The following is a 20,774-nucleotide window of genomic DNA, read 5'->3' on the forward strand; positions in this document are numbered from 1 at the left end:
GTCATTTTCTCAACATCTCTTTGTTTTGTCTAATCCTACTCCATCCCGTCTGTCACCGTTCATTAGGCCTTTTCTCATGACTGTCCGTGTCATCCCCGCCCGTCCCATCTCTCCACTTTCCCCCTTTCATGTGTCATCACTCGCATCTTCGTCATCACTGTCGGCCTCCCAGGATAGCCGCTGTCGCCGTGTTTATTGTCTTTGTGTCAAAGTCAGACCCTGCCCAGGCCGGCCCACACTTTGTCGTCATCTCCCTTTCATTTCTCCCCAGTGATTGTCTGCACGCCTGTTGTTCCCCAGGCTTTCAGTCCAATCGGACTCGGGGAATTTCCTTCTTATCGCTCACCGGGGGGCCATTCCTTGAATTCTTGGCATGCTTCCTAGCACTACCGGGGGTCCGGGCCAGCTGCGAGGGCGTCGGTAAAACAACGCAGGCGCTCGCTGAGCCCCGACCGACGCCATTCCTACATCCAGCAGTGACCTTCTCATATGGACAGTGTGATTGATGAAGAGAAAGTAAACGAGCAGTCAGGAAGAAAAGGGAGGGAGGGCTAGACATCACAAAAAACGACTGCGGCGACGGTGGTGTAATGCTAACGCGTGTGAACTCGGTGCCAAAAATAGAACATTCCGAATGGCTTTCATTTCAAAGACCTTGACTCAGACAGTTATTGATAAAAGAAGACATGTCAGGCATTCAGATCCCCCCCGGCAGAGCCATTTGTGGCAAATTGGTAACGGCGGGAGGTCAAAGTGCACATTAAACAGTGGGAACAAGAGGGATTAGAATGCCGACCGTGTCATTCCTCTTAGTCACGGCCCTTTTCGCGATAAAGGTGGTCCGCTAAACAAAGCTTCAGCGAATTGCCACCATCAACAAAGGTCGAGGAAATGAAAGCAGAGTTTGTGCTGTTGTTCAGCTGAATGATGTGAATTGCAGATACTGCAATTGGCGGTTAGGAAGAATGCATCCAAACACATTACTTCCATATCGCACTGTGCCAGAGATAAGAGAGGAATGATGGATATAAAGTTCACAGCTTGTATAAACAATTATAGTAAGACCTTTCTTTGACAAAAACAAAACATGCATTAGATTAACGGTGGCTCTTTAGTGTCTGTGCTTAAGAGTTCTTTCAGTTAAGAGTCACTTCAAACCAAATCAGTGAACTTGAGGTGAAATTCCAGGCCTTTTTTCACCTCGCAAACATTTTCAGATGCACGCAGCCTCCCGATTGCTGCGTTTAACTCCCCTCACACCGCGTTAAAACATAAAGACTGACAATGTGGGGATATGAAATTTCCTTTCCTGTGTTTGCTCGCTGCCATGACGAAATTTACACACTCCCAGTTCTGACGCACAGGAAGCGGCTCGGCGGAATCAATACAGCTGCGTGCTGCTGTGATAGAAGTTTGTTATCTGCTTGTCACCGTTGCGGGAGGCTTGATTTACGATGGTCCAACTGTAATGAGCTCTAATTTAATGAACAGCGACTGAAGAGGGGGCCTGAAGTGCGTCAGCGTTCCACAAAAAAACAGCACGTTAAAGAGGGTAGTGGGTTATAAATTGTTTTAAATACTTGCACGAACCGCCTCACGGACGTAAGCATATTTGTGTTGTCCTGACTTGTATTTGTGTGTGTTGGTACGTGCGTCTGCAAAGACCCCTCGTGACCGGGGTCACATTGATAAAAACATTCAGGAGGGTAACGTCACAACCGTCACTTTTGTCTTCCTCCTGTCCGCCTCCTTTCTCTTTTTCACACACAAACACACACACACATACACACACCACCTCACTTCCCATGAGTGCAGCTTCCGTAGAACAACATGGCAACAGGCTCATTGTGTGACTGACGTACACTATGCCGGTAAATGGCGCTCAGCTGCGATATGGCGTGCATGACACACACATACACACATGCAGTAATTCACCACAAAGTGACTGACAAAAAGGGGACCGAGAAAGTACACCAAATGTCTCCAGGGGCAACCTCGCTGCAGACGTGGGCATGCACCCGAAATAGGGCTTGACTCTTGACTACGGGCTGAGATATTGTAGCCAGCTGGTAAAAATGATGCACTGTTTGATTACATGGAGTAGTTTAAGGCTTGTTCTGTTTATAGTTCACCGATCCCGCTGTGTTGCGGGGGGAAGAGAAGACGTGAGCGGCGAGGGAGCACAACTGGAGGTGTGAGGGAGAAAGAAAGTGAGATGAGGGAGAAGCACTTTGGCGAGGGGAAGAGTTGAGGGACGCACAGACAGACGGGACGCCCAGTGACAGGCGAGGAAAGAATGTTTAGAGCGACTGAGAACGGCGGTGGAAGAGGAAGCGGAAGCCCCGAGACGGGACCCGGGCGTTCTCCGCCCGATCGACACCAGTCTGAGACGGAAGGAGAACGATGGAAAGACTGCTTTCACAGTAAAAACTTCCCTTGTACAAAGGCTTGCAGGTTTATCACTGTAGCCCACACCCCCCACAATCATTCTCTGGAGGTGACCAAAGCGCCAGAGCTCATTCACAGAATTCCACTCACTAAAAGATTGAAATGCTGGATAGAGTAATGTAAGCACAGAGATAGTAAAGACAAGTTATGCAACTACTTATCTTAAATTTCCACTCATCTCCATCTAGTTTTGGCATCGAGAGATGGGAATTGTCATGTCATGTCATTATCCAAGCCGCTTATCCTCACAAGGGTCACGGGAAAGCTGGAGCCTATCCAAGCTAGCTTCTGGCGAAAGGCGGACTACACACTGAACTGGTCGCCAGTCAGTCGCAGGACAGATATCAACACCATCACTAAGAGGGAATCGATCCCACGCTGCCCGCACCAAAAGCAGGCGTGTGTACCACTACACCATCAATGACTCTCATATGGGAATTGACAAATGTAATATTTCTGATTCCATTAGTGATACTGCTGATTGATTCGATTCCTTATTGATTCTCATTTGGTGAGCAAATGAAATAATACAAATGCTATACAATATTAATGATATTATCACTACATATACGATAATATATGACAATTCAAAGGATGTTTTTAATTAAAGTATTCCCCTTTTGAGGAAATTAAAGAAAAGAAATTGAAGTGTTGCACGTAGCCATAGGATCATCTTTTCACATTAACTATAACCAGACTTTTGAATGCTTTCGCCTTGAAACCAAGTTGTAAAAGTTCAGAACCAAAATACACTTGTTGTGTGTGATGTCCTCTCTTACTGTGTTTACAACGTAAGAGAGGAGATCTGCAGGCAAACAGATCAACGACTCTAGAAACATAACTATCTTTTTTTAATTAAATATCTTCTCAAAAAGAATCCAGTTTTCGATTCTGACCCAAAATGTCATTGCAGCAGCACAGACATTTATGGCCAATCAAAATGCCAACTTAAATCATGACCTGTCGCAGCAAAAATTATATTTTCGTATTCGGGAAGAGTCATCCAAGGGCCGCCAAGCCAGACTAATGTAAAGTCAACCCCCGGCTCTTCGTAATACACTACAGTATTCGCAAATTAATTTCCTTCTCCATTCTTCATGTAATCCTCTAAGATGCCAAAAGATGCCAACAAAGCACAGGCGAAAACGAAAACACTCGTTTGGAGAAAACAAAATTAATTGCCACTTTTCCAAGATCTATTGTATGTATGTCGGAGGAGCTGAAACTAATCCCGTGTTGTTCGCAGATACTACACATAGTCTTCGCCGGATGCGTATATTTTTCCTCCGCTACTGCTATTTATTAGACTTCCCCTGGCTTTTTGCGAATGCCTGCTCTAAATGTTTGGTGTTTTTAATCAGTGGAGATATACTCTTCACTCCTTTTTTTTTTCAGTCGTTAGAAGTATCATTCAAGGCCATCAGCATTTGACAAGTTTCAGATTTTTTTGGAAACATATCATTCCCTTGTCCATGGCTCACCAACTGACAATGGAACAACCTTCCAAAATGGCCACGGGCCACAACGATTTAAGATGTAGTGCAACTCCACTTTGATATGTTTAACGGCTGATACGCTGGCCAAATGTGTCTTTGAACAATCTAAAGTCAATACAGGTAAAGATTTATTACTCTCTGAAGCATCTTTCGAATCAATCTATCTTGATGCTGAATCCCAGTGCAGCACCCATGGATAGGCGTTGCATAAATGTCTGCTCTTGAAGGTCAGTATTTTCAGCAACGGTGCAAGTATTAGACCTGCCGCATATCTTTTCAAGAACAGATACTGCATTGTTATAATGCCATGGATAGACTGATGGAAACAAAACAGGAAACAGGAAATGCCCATAAACCTAAACCAGTTGGGGACTCAAATCCCTTGGTTGCAGATTCCATTCTTTCTGACTTCCTCATTCATCCACATTTTTTAACCACTTATCCATGCCCGTCATGTCAGATTGGGTTTTCCCCTTGATTCTCCCAAACCTTTCAGGCCTTCACTTCCTTTTATTGACCTTACTGAATGAACCTGAGATGCTCCTGGTACAGGCCACGTTAAATACTTGGTCATAGCTGTCCAATAGCAAGATTGACTTCGCTGAAGGACATCTTGAATGGAGACTTGGGTTCCAGCAACAGCCCATGGCTACTATGTAAACCAATCTGGGAGACTCAAAACCCCGTTCAGTCATACCCCTACTACAATACACGGCTACCCCATTTTTTGTTCCACAGCAGTGAGTCTCCTCAATGAGATGTGACGCAGACGTGGGTCTCCTATTATTCCCCTTTCACGTTCTGCTTTTCTTAGCACAGAGCAAAACAGCAATGACGACTGGGCTCTCATAAAACAGGCTGCACAAACCAGACAGGTGACTCAAGTCGTTAGGGCCAAAGCTCGAGCAAGTCCAAAGTCATTGGCTTCCAAGAAATCTGAAGTCTGTTTCCTGTGGAGAGGACCAGAGGCTACGGTGGACATGCGAGCAGAAAAAAAAAAAAGGGAACCAGACTGGTAGGACTTGAGGAGGTGATGATTCATTGAAAAAATGAGACACGGGTAAAAATGACAAGAGAAAGATCCACAGAGGAATCATTTTCACCAGAAAACAGGAAATAACTTCATAAACGTCCACGGTCAGTCATGGTCTAAACAGGACTGGTGACAAATTCTTTTTCTCCCAATCCATTTTTTTGAAAATCACCTGTAGTAGGATATCAACCAAAATTAATTCAGTTAAGGATGCAGCAATACCCCTTTCTTCAGCCTGACAACGAGAACAGGTGTTTATATTTGATCACTTATCAATACAGCTTGTAATTCTCATGCAAATATGTTTGATTGTAATCAAACATTGCTCAACCCAGCAATTGGTTGGGGACAGTTAAAGTTGTACCCCGCTTCACACCTGAGCCACCCGGCTCGTACATACGTACGTATGTACAATCCTAGCGAAGATAAACGGTATGAAAATAGATGGCGGGATGTTCAAAAGACGCAGTTTTATTGAGCATGGCATGAGTTTTACTCAAATAGAAGACACAATAATAAGTCATCCTATACAACTTGCCTGGAAAATATACTGTATACTGAACTGGTGTGTGTTCCTCGGGCTCTTAAAGGCACAGTGTGGTGCACAAATGCAGACCACACAGGTAGATTTGATCAAATGTCACAAGGACAAAAGAGCAGAAAGGTTGCAGTAATAAATATTTTTTTTGTCCAGTCGAAAGAACACATTCCTCTCAGTCACCTCGGTGTATATATTGCGCTGCCGTTTGTGTTGTAACATTTGGTACTTAAAGGGTGGCAATCTTGACAAAGAGACAGCTAGTCCGTCTATGGCATTTTGTATTATGTGGTAGCATTAAGGATGTTTGCAAGATGAAGATATGTGTTTGCCTAAATATCAAACATGTAATTTTCATTATTTTGTGTTCGTGTTACCAAAAACTTCAACTGGGAGTGTTAAAAAAAAAAAGCCTAAAGCAAGGACATGCATTCTTTGTGAATATCTGCCAAATTACACACGTGTACACTCAGGGAGGACAGAACACTATAGTACGTGACACGGTTGTATTGGGTGTTGTAGTATCCGAGTGGTTTACCAGTAGCCTACAAGTGCAAACGTATGATATCAGTCTATCTGAACAGACAATGTAATTCTTTTTTTTTTTTTTGGGGGGGGGGGGTTGAATTTTATGAAAACATTCCCCAACCATAACGCAAGGACAATGATGGCAAAATATAGAGATTTTTAGCACATTAAAGGAGGTGTGCATGGAAAAATTACAACTCAACATGGTTTGAGAAAAGTTTGGAAAATTGTCTCATTTTTCTACCACTTCCTACCAAATTTTCATATGAACATAAAGCGTTCCATGTCTTCCTCCCAAAAGCTAAATTTCTGAAGGTCTTTTTTATCGACTTTTTCCCCCCTATATTTATATTTTGACTGTTGAAACACTTTTGTCACTCCAAATATGCTTGTTACTTTTTAACATGATGATAATTCATCAATTCATTCATTTTCTCTAGCACTTGTCCTCTTTAGAGTCCAGAGTGAGCTGGAGACTTTCCCACCTTAATTTGCCGATAAAGGCCTCCATCCTGGACTGCTTCCTAAATTTCGTGCCTAAATTTAGTTTTGAAGAAAAAGTCAGGTAAACATAAATTCTTTGTTGTTTTTATTTGTTTCATGACAACGCCCCTATCACGGCACAATCACCTTTTTCTTGGCAAACTTTGGAGTTTTTGGAGCATCCTATCTGGCGTAATTGTGGTGTGCCTTGTAATATCACCACTCATAACACGGGAAAGTTTGGAGTTGGCAAAGCTAGTGATTCATGTTTGTCCCATTCTTGTAAGAACATAAATTGTTTCATGCTTTCTCACCACATAAATAATGACCAACATCTATTAGTACATTTTTTATACTGACTCACTTTCAGATTCACTTTTGCACTAACACTTCTAGAAGTCCAATAACACTTTTTGACTTTTTGTTATGACAACAATATCGTGATTGAATATTAAATGATCAAATCCTTCTGCAGTGTCCAAAGAGTGCCTGTAAGTGCTCTAAAGTCTGACTGCATGCGAGTGCTACGATTGTGAGTCTCCAACCTCAGCAACTGTTGCTCAAGTGGTGTCACTCTGCATCACATCTGTACGAACGAAGGGTGAACAAAATGGACGCTGCCACGCACAATTGGCCAAGGACTCGAGGAGGGTCCCTTGTATGACATTGACTTCCACATTGACCCTCATCACTGACAATGGCAAAGAGAGCGAACCAGAGACGTCATTGAGGGCAGCCCCCTTCCTCTGTGTTACAATTTCCCCCACCATATTTAATTCCCCCCACCCCCCCACCTTCCCCTTTCCCGACTATTAACTAACACACTCACTTTCTCTCTGACGTAGGAAGACATATAAGGGGGCATGTGTCGGGGTGAAGGGGGGAAGCGATAGGTAGCGAGTTGGGGTTGGGTTACCATGACAATTCCCCCGGATAGGATGCTCCGTCGGAGTCGCCCACGTGGGGAGCCAGTCGGAGAGAATGAATGAGGGCCCGAATGACGGTGTCGAGAGGAAAAAGAGACAGGACAAGGTCACGGGGAAACTTAAGTGTCCTGTTATGGGAGAGTAAATATTAACATTAAAAGGTTGGACCTTTGGTTTCGCCTTTGAACGTAATCACTGCGTTTGTTTACTCAAGACCCTGCTGGAATTCCCTGAAGGAAATGAGCATGCTACATTAAAAAGAAAAAAAGATGAATTTATTACCACATCTTCCGTACGCCGTTGCGTCACGGCCAACGTTTCCCATGTTTACAAATGACGCTCAAAGGCGAGCGGACCAGACACTAAAAACCACACAACTTGCTTTATCATCCACCTGGACATGGAAATAGTCAGAGCCATTAAAAAAAAAAAAAGGGAAAGCACAGCCATATCGCAAGGCACACAGTCAGAATCTGATGTTCAAATAGCAGAATAACTCACCATACAATTTTCTTCTTCTTTTCCTTTCGGCTTGTCCCGTTAGGAGTCGCCACAGCGTGTCCTCTTTTTCCATCTAAGCCTATCTCCTGCATCTTCCTCTCTAACACCCATTGTCCTCATGTCCTCCCTCACAACATCCATCAACTTTTTCTATGGTCTTCCTCCTGCTCTTTTGCCTGGCAGCTCCATCCTCAGCACCCTTCTCTGGACATGTTCAAACCACCGAAGTCTGCTCTCTCTAACCTTGTCTCCAAAACATCCAACTTTGGCTGTTCCTCTAGTGAGCTCATTTCTAATCCTATCCAACCTGCTCACTCACGAGAACCACAGCATCTTCATTTCTGCTCCCTCCAGTTCTGCTTCCTGTTGTTTCTTCGGTACCACCGTCTCTAATCCGTACATCATGGCCGGCCTCATCACTGTTTTATAAACTTTGCCCTTCATCCTAGCGGATACGCTTCTGTCACATAAAACACCAGACACATTCCGCCAACTCTTCCACCCCGGTTGGACCCGTTTCTTCACTTCCTTTGCACACTCACCATTGCTCTGGATTGTTGACCCTAAGTATTTGAAGTCGTCCACCCTCTCTATCGCTTCTCCCTGGAGCTTCAGTCTTCCTCCTCTGCCCGTCTCGTTCACGCACATATATTCTGTTTTACTTCAGCTAATCTTCATTCCTCTCCTTTCCAGTGCGTGCCTCCATTTTCCAATTGTTCCTCAGCCTGCACCCTGCTTTCACTGCAGATCACAATATTATCTGCGTCCAAGGGGATTCCAGTCTAACCTTGTCTGTCTGCCTATCCATTACAGCCGCAAACAGGAAGGGGCTCAGCGCGGACCCCTGATGCTGTCCCACATCCACCTTAAATTCTTCTGACATACCCACCGCACATCTCACCGCTGTTCTGCTGCCCTTGCATATCCTGTACTATTGTAACATATTTCTCCACCACACCAGACTTCTGCATGCAGTACTACAGTTCCTCTCTTGGCACTCTTTCATAGGGTTTCTCTAGGTCTACAAAGACACAATGTAGCTCCTTCTTCTTAACTCACCATACAATATGATCACAATATTTTGCCAGTGACATGGATGACAGCAATTATGCAATAACCCAATAGCATGCATGATAATATGTGTATATAGAGAACGGGAAGTCTTATTAAAATGCATGTATAACAATGAAAAGTGGCACAACCAATCAAAAGAACCTTGGGATAACAAAACATCTTCTTATTGGTTGTTTGGATACACAGTGGTGACTGTACACAGAACTTACACTGGTGCCTTGAGATATGAGTAACGCTACTTAAACATTTTTTTGAGATACAAGTCGTTGTTCAGAAAATGTTTTGCTTTGAACTCTTGGCAAAAATTTTAAATATGAATTTTGTAGAGTGCCCGCTTACTTCACCACAAGGTACAGTTTGGCCAAGTAATCAAATATTCAAAAATGATTTAATGCTACACCCATTTAAAGAGAATAATTATGTGTATTTAGAAAAAAAACACATAACTTCACCTTAAAGTTCTCCACATTAATGCCATCACAAAATGATAAGACCCAAGAACACCATCCCTACTGTGAAGCATGGGGGTGGTAGCATCATGTATTGGGGGGTTTTTCTCCACATGGTACAGGGAGACTGCACTGTATTAAGGAGTGGATGACTGAGGCCATGTATTGTGAGATTTTAGGGAACAATGTCTTTCCCTCAGTCAGATCATTGAAGATGGGTCGTGCCTGGGTCTTTCAACATGACAATGACCTGAAGCACACAGCCAGGAAAACCAAGGAGTGGCTACGTAAGAAGTATATCAAGATTCTGGCATGGCCTAGCCCGTCTCCAGACCTAAACCCAATAAAACATCTTTGGAGGGAGCTGAAACTCTGTGTTTCTCAGCGACAGCCCAGAAACCTGTCTGATCTAGAGAAGATCTGTGTGGAGGAATGGGCCAAAATCCCTCCTGCAGTGTGTGAAAACCTGGTGAACAACTACAGGAAACATTTGACCTCTGTAATTGCAAACAAAGGCTACTGTACCAAATATTAACATTGGTTTTCTCAGGTGTTCAAATACTTATTTGCAGCTGTATCACACAAATAAATCATTAAAAAAAATCATGCATTGTGATTTCTGTATTTTTCTTTTTAGATTATCTACCTCACAGTGGACATGCACCTCCGATGAAAATTTCAGACCCCTCCGTGATTTCTTAAGTGGGAGAACTTGCAATATAGCAGGGTGTTCAAATACGTACAGTATTTTCTTCACTGTGAATTGCATTATGCACTAGTTGGAGCAGAGTGACGGCTTCTTAAACCGGTGCTGAACTGTCAGAAAAACTTGTTGCCAGGCACAAATTTGGCGATGCTGTTCAAATGTCAAATGGCAAGCAGTGGGCAAGGGAATGATTGGAACTCTAAGCTGTCATATGCTGATGATGCCCTCATCTTTGTCCGAATGATACTTGAAACAAAATAGGAGGGGGAAAAATGCCCTTTGGAATCAATTTTGGGACACCCGGTGCATAGCAATAGCAATACTTTGTTCTCCCTCCGTATTTGTCTCAGTAGCGTAAGCAGTGAACAACAACATGAGCATATTTTGTCTGGTAGGAGAATACCGCCATAATCACTCCGACTATGTTTAAATTGGTGTATTTAAGAGGCTTTGGCAAACACTGGGATGAATCAAGCAACTGTGCGGGCGAAAACCCGCCAAAGGTGAGCGAAGAGTGGCGGGCATTCAAACGATGTGAAGCCTGCGTAATAATGTGTGAACGCACGCCACGGCGCACAGGAAACCCAGTGTTGCGCGGCTGAGAGAAGCTTGTGTGAGTAAAGTTTGTCTGGCAGCGAGGCCCGGCGAGGCCGTGTCACAGGTTCCCCTTCCTCCTCGATGCCTTTGAGGTCGCAGCCTAAGTGTCTCACTCTGTTTCTCCTCCCGTGGTGCTTTAACACACATCGGTGATGTAATGGGTAGCATATGAAGGCCACACACACGTAGATGCACAAACACACACAAACAGCGATGCCCGGCGCGCTACACAGGCACCGCATTTATACCGCCACATGCCCATAATTACACACGCGTACAGTACGCACGCCCATCTGCACAAACCCTGGATTCCCCCTTTTCCAGCAGGCATGCGCCAGTGTGTGCTCGCTCCCACACACACACACACAAAATGTCTGACGCCCCTCTTTTGTGTTGTATGCGCGCTCGCACATAACACGCACGGAGCGCTTTAATGGTCATGGAACCATTTCTGGTACATCTATTGCGAGATCAAAGTCGGTCCCGCAGGCTTTAACAACGACGATTAAGTCACAAAGTACAAATACTTGATTTGTTCTTTTTTTTTTTCAAACTATGCATATGATGGTATGATGTAAAAAAAAAAAAAGATTAGTGAGATCTTCATTGATTGATTGATCGACTGCCCGATAGATCTCCTTCCACGTTGGGTGAAACGGGGAAAAACACTCCCACCCAGCAGGAATCAAAGGCGGAAAGGGATTCAGACAAAAGCAACTACCGGGACATTTAAATGATTTCATTTGCATATCATTGTATTCTACTTTGGCGGCACGGTATCAGCTGGTAAAGCGTTGGCCTCACAGTCTGGGGTTCAGGGTTGATCCCGGCCCCGCCTGTGTGGAGTTTGCATGTTCTCCCCGTGCCTGCGTAGGTTTTCTCCGGGCACTCCAGTTTTCTCCCACATCCCAAAAATCATGCAATATTAATCAGGCACTCTAAATTGCCCCAAGGTGTGATTGTGAGTGCGGCTGTTGTCTGTCTCCATGTTCCCTGCGATTGGCTGCAACCAGTTCAGGGTGTACCCTGCCTCCTGCCCGTTCACAGTTGGGATAGGCTCCAGCACTCCCCGTGACCCTTTTGAGGATAAGGGGCTAAGATGGATGGATGGATAATATTTACCTCAGGACACGCTTTAATTCTACTTTTATTTATGTTTAACATACTGTCCCAACTTCATTGGAATTAGGTTTGTAGACGGTTAATGCGTGACACTCAGTTGAAAACATTTATGGCCAGCAAAATATGGGCTGATTTCGTCACAGTATTCAAATTTTTTAAATTCCATTATTTTTGTGGGTTTTCTGAACTTGAAATCTCATATAATAATCATAATAATAAACGGAATATAATATTATTGTAATAATAAAAGAAATCTGTGAATTTGGTTACATTTTGAGTCCTGAATTTATAATCTATGAGAATTTAACTTTTTGAATGAACTCATGGAAATAAACAAACTTTTCCATCCATCCATCCATCCATCCATCCATCCATTTTCTTTGACGCTTATCCTCACGAGGGTCACGGGGAGTGCTGGAGCCTATCCTAACTGTCAACGGGCAGGATGCAGAGTACACCCTGAACTGGTTGCCAGCCGATCGCAGGGCACATAGAGACAGACAACAGCCGCACTCACAATCACACCTCGGGGCAATTTAGAATGTCCAATTAATGTTGCATGTTTTGGGAATGTGTGAGGAAACCGGAGTAACCGGAGAAAACCCACACAGGCACGGGGGAGAAAATGCAAACTCCACACAGCCGGGGCCGGGATCGAACCCGGGACCTCAGACCTTTGAGGCCAACGGTTTACTACCTGAACCACCATGAAACTTTTCCGTTATATTGTAATTTTTTTTATTTTTTTTTTTTTGGGAGGGGGGGCTCTGGGTTTTCTCAAATATTTTGGGTCAAGGGATCTCTTCAAGGGGTGAATTTTATCCAGGGACTCCAATATTAATCTAACACCAAACAAATAGAACTACCATGTGTACTGATAAATGCCAGCAGAAGATATGGTGCCTATTTTTATGCTGCAAAAACGGGGATTTATCCATGTTGTAAACTTCTGACCTGAGGTACTGTACAGTATGTGAATTCAAGCTGCAAAAAAAAAAAAAACCACAGAGGTTGCCTTGCCTCTCCTAAACAACTCTGAGAAAAGAAAGCTAGAGAGCTAGAAATGCTGCACATCAAATTTGTGATGTCATATGTTAATGCATGTTTTTTTTTTACTCATCTATCGTGATTTTTTTGGGGAGTATGTGGGGAAATGTACAGCTAGCAAACCCCAGTTTTAGAACCGCTGGTCTAGGGCATTACCAAAAATAAAACAACCGAGAAAAGATATCAATAAACCGTACAAAGTTATAACCATTGCACTGTCTAATAGCACCTTCAATAGGGGTCACTAGTGTGGTACCACGAGTGGCAAGCCACACCCCCCCCCCGGAGGGTCACATGTGTAGCTATGGTCCTGTTCTGAAAATAGCTTACCGGTGATGGGACATTGTAATTTCCCAGGAATGTTGGAAAAGTGAAAATGTAAATACTTGCAGAGATTTATTTTTTAAAAAATGTGAAAAGTGTTGCATCTTCTTTTCCTTTCAGCTTTTTGGCTCACCACAGTATGTCATCTTTTCCATCTTAGCCTATCTCCTGCATCTTCCTCTGTAACCCTAAATGCCTACATGTCTTCCTTGACAACATCCATCAACCTTTGCTTTGGTCTTCCTCTCGCTCTTTTGCCTGGGAGCGCCATCCTCATCACCCTTCTACCAATATACTCACTCTCTCACCTCTGGATATGTCCAAACCATCGAAGTCTGCTCTCTCGAACCTTGTCTCCAAAACATCCAACTTTGTCTGTCCCTCTAATGAGCTCATTTCTAATCCTATCCAAGTTGCTCACGCCGAGTGAGAACCTCAACTTCTTCATTTCTGCTTCCTGTAGTTTCTGCAGTGCCACCGTCTCTAATCCGTACATCATTGCCGGCCTCACCACAGTTTTATAGACTTGGCCCTCCATCCTAGCGGAGACTCTTCTGTCACATAGAACACCAGACACCTTACGCCAACTGTTCCATCCTGCTTGGACCCGTTTCTTCACTTCCTTTCACACTCACCATTGCTATGCATTGTGGACCCCAAGTATTTGAAGTCGGCCACCCTCACTACCTCTTCTCCCTGGAGCCTCACTCTTCCCCCTCCATCCCTCTCATTCACACACATGTATTCTGTTTTACTTCGGCTAATCTTCATTCCTCTCCTTTCCAGTGCGTGCCTCCATCTTTCTAATTCTTCCTCCACCTGCTCCCTGCTTTCACTGCATATCACAATATCATCTGCGAACATCATGGTTCAAGGGGATTCCAGTCTAACCTCATCTCTCAGCCTATCCATTACCACAGCGAACAGGAAGGGGCTCAGAGCTGAACCCTGATGCAATCCCACCTTCACCTTAAATTCTTCTGTTACGCCTACGGCACACCTCACCACTGTTCTGCTGCCCTTATACATGTCCTGTACTATTCTAATATATTTCTCCACCACACCAGACCTCCGCAGTACGCACAGTTCCCCTCTTGGTACTCTGTCATAGGCTTTCTCTAGATCCACAAAGACCTAATGTAGCTCCTTCTGACTTTCTCTGTACTTTTCCATTAGCATCTTCAAGGCAAATAATGCATCTGTGGTACTTTTTCTAGGCATGCAACCAGACTGCTGCTCGCAGATACTTACTTCTGTCCCGAGTGTAGACGACACTACTCTTTCCCATAACTTCATTGTGTGGCTCATCAACTTTATACCTCTATAGTTGCCACAGCTCTGCAAGACACCTTTGTTCCTAAAAATGGGAACTAGCACACTTTTCCTCCATTCTTCAGGCATCTTCTCGCCCGCTAGTAGTCTGTTGAATAAGTTGGTCAGAAACTCCACAGCCACCTCTCCACATTGCTGCCATACCGCCACAAATATGTCATCAGGACCAACTGCCTTCCATGTTTCATCCTCTTTAGTGACTTTCTAACTTCACCCTTACTAATCATTGCCACTTTCTGGTCCTTCACACTTGCCTCTTCTATTCTTCCGTCTTTCACATTTTCTTCATTCATTAACTTCTCAAAGTATTTTTTCCACACTACTAGCACCAGTCAACACATTTCCATCTCTATCCTTAATCACCCCTACCTGCTTCAAATCCTTCCCATCTCTATCCCTCTGTCTGGCCAACCTGTAGAGATCCTTATCACCTTCTTTCATGTCCAACCTGGTGTACATGTCGTCATATGCCTCTTGTTTAGCCTTCACCACCTCTACCTTTGCCCCACATCGCATCTCAATGTATTCCTTTCGCCTCTCCTGAGCCCTCTCGTTGTCCCACTTCTTCGCTAATCTTTTTCCTTGTATGACTTCATGTACTTTGGGGTTCCACCACCAAGTTTCCTTCTCTCCTTTCCTACCAAAAGACACACCAAGTGCTCTCCTGCCTGTCTCTCTGATCACCTTGGCTGTAGTAGTCCAGTCTTCTGGGAGCTCCTTCTGTCCATCGAGGGCCTGTCTCACCTCTTTCAGAAATGCCGCACAACACTCTTCCTTTCTCAGCTTCCACCACATGGTTCTCTGCTCGACCTTTGTAATCTTAATATTGATTGATTGAATGGATATTGATATTTATCTGTTTTCCCACCTCGTTCAATCATTGTTGATAATGATTGTGATTAGCTGGCAACCAGTTCAGGGTGTACCCCACCTCCTGCCCGTTGACAGCTGGTTCCAGCACTCCCGCAAACCTTGTGAGGATAAGCATCTAAGAAAATGGACAGATGGGTGGATGGTTGGATGGTAATATGAGCATTTTTTTTTACATAAGTGTGTGCAAAACTGGTAAGCCTTCCCATCAACTGGTAGCCAAGTAGTAACTCTCAGTTGATGACGTCTGACCTAGAATAATATGTGGCTATACTACACAGTGAGTAACTGATGGTGTAGTGGTACACATGCCCGACCTCGGTGAAGGCAGCGTGGGATCGATTCCCGCTCATTGATGGCGTCGATATGTGCCCTGCGACCGACTGGCGACCAGTTGAGGGTGTAGTCTGCCTCTCGCCCGAAGTTAGCTGGGATAAGTTCCAGCCCTCCCGCGACCCTTTGCGAGGGTAAGCGGCTTGGAAAATGAAAACAAGACACGGTATTACTGCAGGCCTACATTTGAAGTAGTCTCCATGCTGTGGCTATGGGGTACACAGTACAATTACACTATAATAATAAAGCACTTTGAAAAGTAGTCTTGTCAAAAAACCCTCCAATTAATTCAATGATTGCCCTATAAAGGGTTACGGGCATCTGTGTGTTGGTGGATGCTGTGCCTGTGAACCACCCAGGAGACCCCCATGATGAGCGCAGGGAAGGAGAGTGACTAACTTCACTCTTTCTTTTCTTCTCCTCCCCAGCTGTGTCTTCAAACGGCCTTTTGATGTGGCAAATTCGAAAGAACGAGCGAGTGTGTCAATATCATCTAGGCCTCGTTTTCTACGCCATTGACCTGGGAAAAGAGCATGCAACCGTCATCCGGTCAGTTTGTGTAGGCCCGTGACCGCCGCACTGGCAACTGGGCTTATGCGGAAGAATGTGCTATTGTGCCCACCGCCAATTATTACCTGACCACACCATGAGTGTGTGTCTCCTTAAAGAAAAATGCCCTTCCTTCTCTCCCTTTCCTCGTGAGCGTTAGTGGGCATTTCCTTGTGAGTAGTGTATACACTCTGATGCATTATCCCTCTGGCATGACTGGAAAGTCATTTTTGCCCTTTTGCAACACTGGGTCACGCTTTACTGCACCTGACTGAATCTTTCCAGTCAGCCCAACTCAGCTCTGCGTGTGTGTTTAGTGAGAATGCATAAAATATAACACGTGCTCAGAAGAATTGAGTAAAACTTCAGACAAAAAGAAAACACCCCTCCGCCCATTGTCTCTAGCACTGTGCTAGATGGGGGTCATAGGTGAGCTGGGGCCTATCTCATGTGACCCCTAAATTGGTCGCCGGTCAATCTCAGGGCGCATGTAGGGATGGGTGACCAAACACACCCACTCACAGTCAAGCGAGTGAGCCACGACGCCATCAGCGATGAACTATACCGGTGATTCTCAAACTTAAAAAAATGCTGAGCTAATCCAGAGACGGGAAGTGGAAAAAAGTGGAGCAATTCAGGTACTTTAAGCCCCTCGCATGTGGGAAAGGGGAGCCACAGTGGCCGTTGACTGAATGGGAAAAATGGTCAAAAAACACTAAAACAAAATGAAAATATTGGTAAAGAGCTGCTGTCAGCCACAGCTCCTACTCAGACACTCACACTGACTCACTCATCAGTCAGAAAGCCATTCTCCTTAAAGGCACACGTCCAGCATAATATACATACAATACGTACAGTGATCATACTTTATAAAAGCAGTTTATTTCTTTTGACGTTCACTTCTATTCTGCTTTATTTTCTAGTGCAAAACGTCTGTATTACTTTAAAAAAAACAAAACGGTTTTTTTAGGGCTGGAAATTTTTGCTTTTGCTTTATTTTTTTAATGTTGCATATGTTGGATAATGGCGGCACGGTAGACGATTGGTTAGAGGGTCTGCCACACAGTTCTGAGGACTGGGGTTCAAACCCGGGCCCACGCGCGTGGAGTTTGCATGTTCTCCCCGTGCCTGCGTGGGTTTTCTCCAGGCGCTCCGGTTTCCTCCCACATTCGAAAAACACGCATCGTCAGTTAATTGAAGACTCTAAATTGCTCCTAGGTAGGCAAATTCTATGTGCCCCGCGATTGGTCGGCAACCATTTCAGTGTGTGAGCGGCTCCAGCGACCCTTGTGGAGATAAGCGGCTCACAAAAGGGATGGAGATGCTGGATCGTCAAGAAGCGTGACTTCACGTAAGACGTCGGCGAACCTCACAAGAGCGACATCAAAGGACTATTGCTTTTTGTTCAATTCCAAAAGAAGGAGCAGTCAAGAGGACAAAACGAATATAGACTAGAAATTTCATAAGGGGAGCTGACTCACGTTCAAAGCAATAACACTCAAAGCGTTACAAAACACGTTATCACTTGTTGTTTTGGGTGGTTAACTTGTTTTTACTTACTTACTTACCTACTTAAGAATGTTATGAAGTGACGTGCCTGAGGCGCATGTGTGAAATATGCCAGCTCCCAACAAATGAATGTGGAATACAGAAAGTCAAAAAAGACAATCCTCAATCATGGGTTTTGTCCATACAAGTACTCACTGACCAACCAGCTCGCGATACACTTCACTAAAGTGTTTGACTGATGTACTTTATCACAATGCTAGCTGGCATTATATACACTGAAGAAAAATATGGATGCAATTGGAGTTTATCATTGACATTTTTGCTCACTGCTCACTGTGGATAGTGGTTCCCCAATTACAAGCCACTCAACATTGTCACCAGCCGCGATTTTGGCGTGGTTATAATAGGGCTCCAGAACCAATTGTCAACAGGAGTTTGCGGGGGGATATAGTAGTCTCCCATTCAACTGCATTGTGAAACATTTATACAGATGATGTTTGAGAAAACTACAATTACACAGTATTTAATCTTTTTTATTCAAACCAAAGTGATAGTGGAAATAGCGTTGTTGCCTGCTGCCGCATTTGTTGGGTTGATGGGTGTTATTATCAAGCCCCCAATCCAACATTCCTTTTTTTGCCATTTTTTTAGGAGCTGAACTCAAAGATCTTTTCTCTGGAAACAAAAACCCTCCGTCCATCCATTTTTTGAGCCGCGTATCCTCACGAGGGTCGCAGGAGTGCTGGAGCCAATCCCAGCTGTCATCGGGCAGGAGGCAGGCTACGCCCTGAACTGGTTGCCAGCCAGACAATCGCAGGCCAAAACAAACATCCATCCATTTTCTTAGCTACTTATCCTCACGAGGGTCATGGGAGTGCTGGAGCCTATCCCAGCTGTCAACAGGCAGGAGGCAGGGTACACCCTGAACTGGTTGCCAGCCAATCGCAGGGCACATCGAGACATACAGCCGCACTCACAATCACACCTCGGGGCAATTTAGAGTGTCCAATTAATGTTGCATGTTTTTGAGATGTGGGAGGAAACCGGAGTGCCCGGAGAAAACCCACGCAGGCACGGGGAGAACATGCAAACTCCACAGAGGCGGGGCCAGGATTGAAACCCAGGAACTCAGAAGTGTGAGGCCAACGCTTTACCAGCTGATCCACGCTCAAATATTCTTCTTCAGATTTTCTAAATCTCTGGATGAATACAGTTCGGGCACTCATGAATCAAGGTACTGCTTTTCAAATGTAATAAAATGTTAAATAAAGGTTTGAGAATGGTAACAGTCTGATGCTGGAATTCACTATTTCCATTATATTTCCAAACAGAAAACTTGCTTTGAGATCTGAACGAATCGGAGGCGCCCTAGAATGGATTTGAGCTCAAAGGTTCCATACTTAGGAATCTTCTTTGTGCCTCTGCAATTCGTGCGTGTACATTATGTGTATGTTGTCATGCTGTCCTCCATGACCTCGCTGTGCGGGCACCCCACCCACAATGTACAAGTATGCGCTCACGTCCCCTCCAAAAAAAAATAAATAAAAAAAAATAAACAACTAAAAAAATTGTACAGATGGATGTGCATGTGTTCTCACGGTTTCTATGCAACGCTTTGCAGAGGCCCCTTCTGGTTCGGGTCCTGGACAACACCTCTCTCTCTCCGATCCGTCGCTCACTCCTCACTCTTTCCTTCACCCTGGAGAGGGAGGGAGGGAGAAAGACAAAATGGGAGGCGGATAGTATGTGTGTGTGTGTGTGTGTGGTGGGGTTGGGTGGGGTGGGGGGGTTAGTGGAAATAACAGGCTGCTGTCTCAAGAGGGGCAGAAAAAGAGCCAGGGGTGAGAAAAAGAAGGATTAAAAAGGTGTTTGCTGGGCACTGGGGAGCCTAAAAATAAATCATTTTAGGGGTTTCAAATTAAAAAAAAAAAAAAAAAAAAATCATCTCCCGACATGACCAGGTATGAAAGGCACATGAATGATGAGCTGGGCTGATACACGTGAAGACAATGGGCAACGGGGAAGAGATTTGGATTTGGAGATGGCCAGATATGGAGAGATGGGGACACGATTGGCGCACTGATGCGGCCGGAGGAAGTCGTGCAAGATAGGAGCGTGCAGGGATGGGAGGGGAGAAAGTGATAGAGGAAAGCAAACAAGAGAAGAAGAAAGAAAAAAAAACACAACGGAATCTTTTTTTTTTAAGTTTCGCAAAGAGGGAGAGAGAGGGAGGGAGGGAGAGTTGAGGGGTTAGAAGGGAGGGGAGAGAAAAAGAGAGAGAGCGAGAGAGAGCGTGTGTGTCTGTGTGTGTGTGTGTTTTTATGAATGAAGTGAGTCACTGCCGATGTGTCATAGGCCCGACGTCTTTATAAAGGAAGTTTTAAACAAGCCTAAACACTTCACTTGCGCGCAAAAAATTGGACTTACCACACATCGCATCCTTCTCTCTCTCTCTTTCCCTACTCTGTCTAAGTGCTTCTCTGTCTTCCATACAGACTACAATAGATCAAACTTTACTCCAAACTTTAAAAAAGAAAAAAGTTGGACGATATTGACTTTTGACATTTTTTTTTTTCTCCATTTCCCTCCTATTTCACCTCGCCTCCGCAGCGTTCCCTGCAAGCTGTCAGGACGCGCTTTGCTCCTCATTTTGACTAAAAAGGCGCCAAAGCCGAAGCCGGAGCACGTGACACGTCTTGCCGGAGTGCCCTCTAATTTATTACCTTTTAATTTATTTATTTATCCACCGCTGTTTGGCGTTTCTGTTCTGTTGGATCTGAACCAATATGAAATGTAAGTGAACGTGTGTGTGTGTTTTTTTTAAATTTAATCATCTATTTTATTTTCATTTAAGATTACCGTTAGAGTAATTTGAATTTGGCATGTTATATATGTGCATATGAAAAATA

At 44.3% G+C, this 20,774-nt stretch overlaps 1 long non-coding RNA gene across 3 annotated transcripts in view; it reads right to left on the reverse strand.

The window, feature by feature from the left end:
• LOC133500758 (uncharacterized) overlaps nucleotides 1-20,774 on the reverse strand; it is a 39,553-nt gene that overhangs the window by 5,935 nt on the left and 12,844 nt on the right. For 2 of the 3 annotated variants that reach the window (XR_009795023.1, XR_009795022.1), the window contains one exon: nucleotides 19,464-19,564. This is a non-coding gene — a long non-coding RNA (uncharacterized LOC133500758). Of the gene's footprint in view, nucleotides 1-15,472; nucleotides 15,593-19,463; nucleotides 19,565-20,774 lie in introns of all 3 variants that reach the window. The other variant, XR_009795024.1, reaches the window with a different exon arrangement.

This window comes from Syngnathoides biaculeatus, chromosome 5 (assembly GCF_019802595.1).
Source record: "Syngnathoides biaculeatus isolate LvHL_M chromosome 5, ASM1980259v1, whole genome shotgun sequence".
Taxonomy (NCBI): Eukaryota; Metazoa; Chordata; class Actinopteri; order Syngnathiformes; family Syngnathidae; genus Syngnathoides; species Syngnathoides biaculeatus.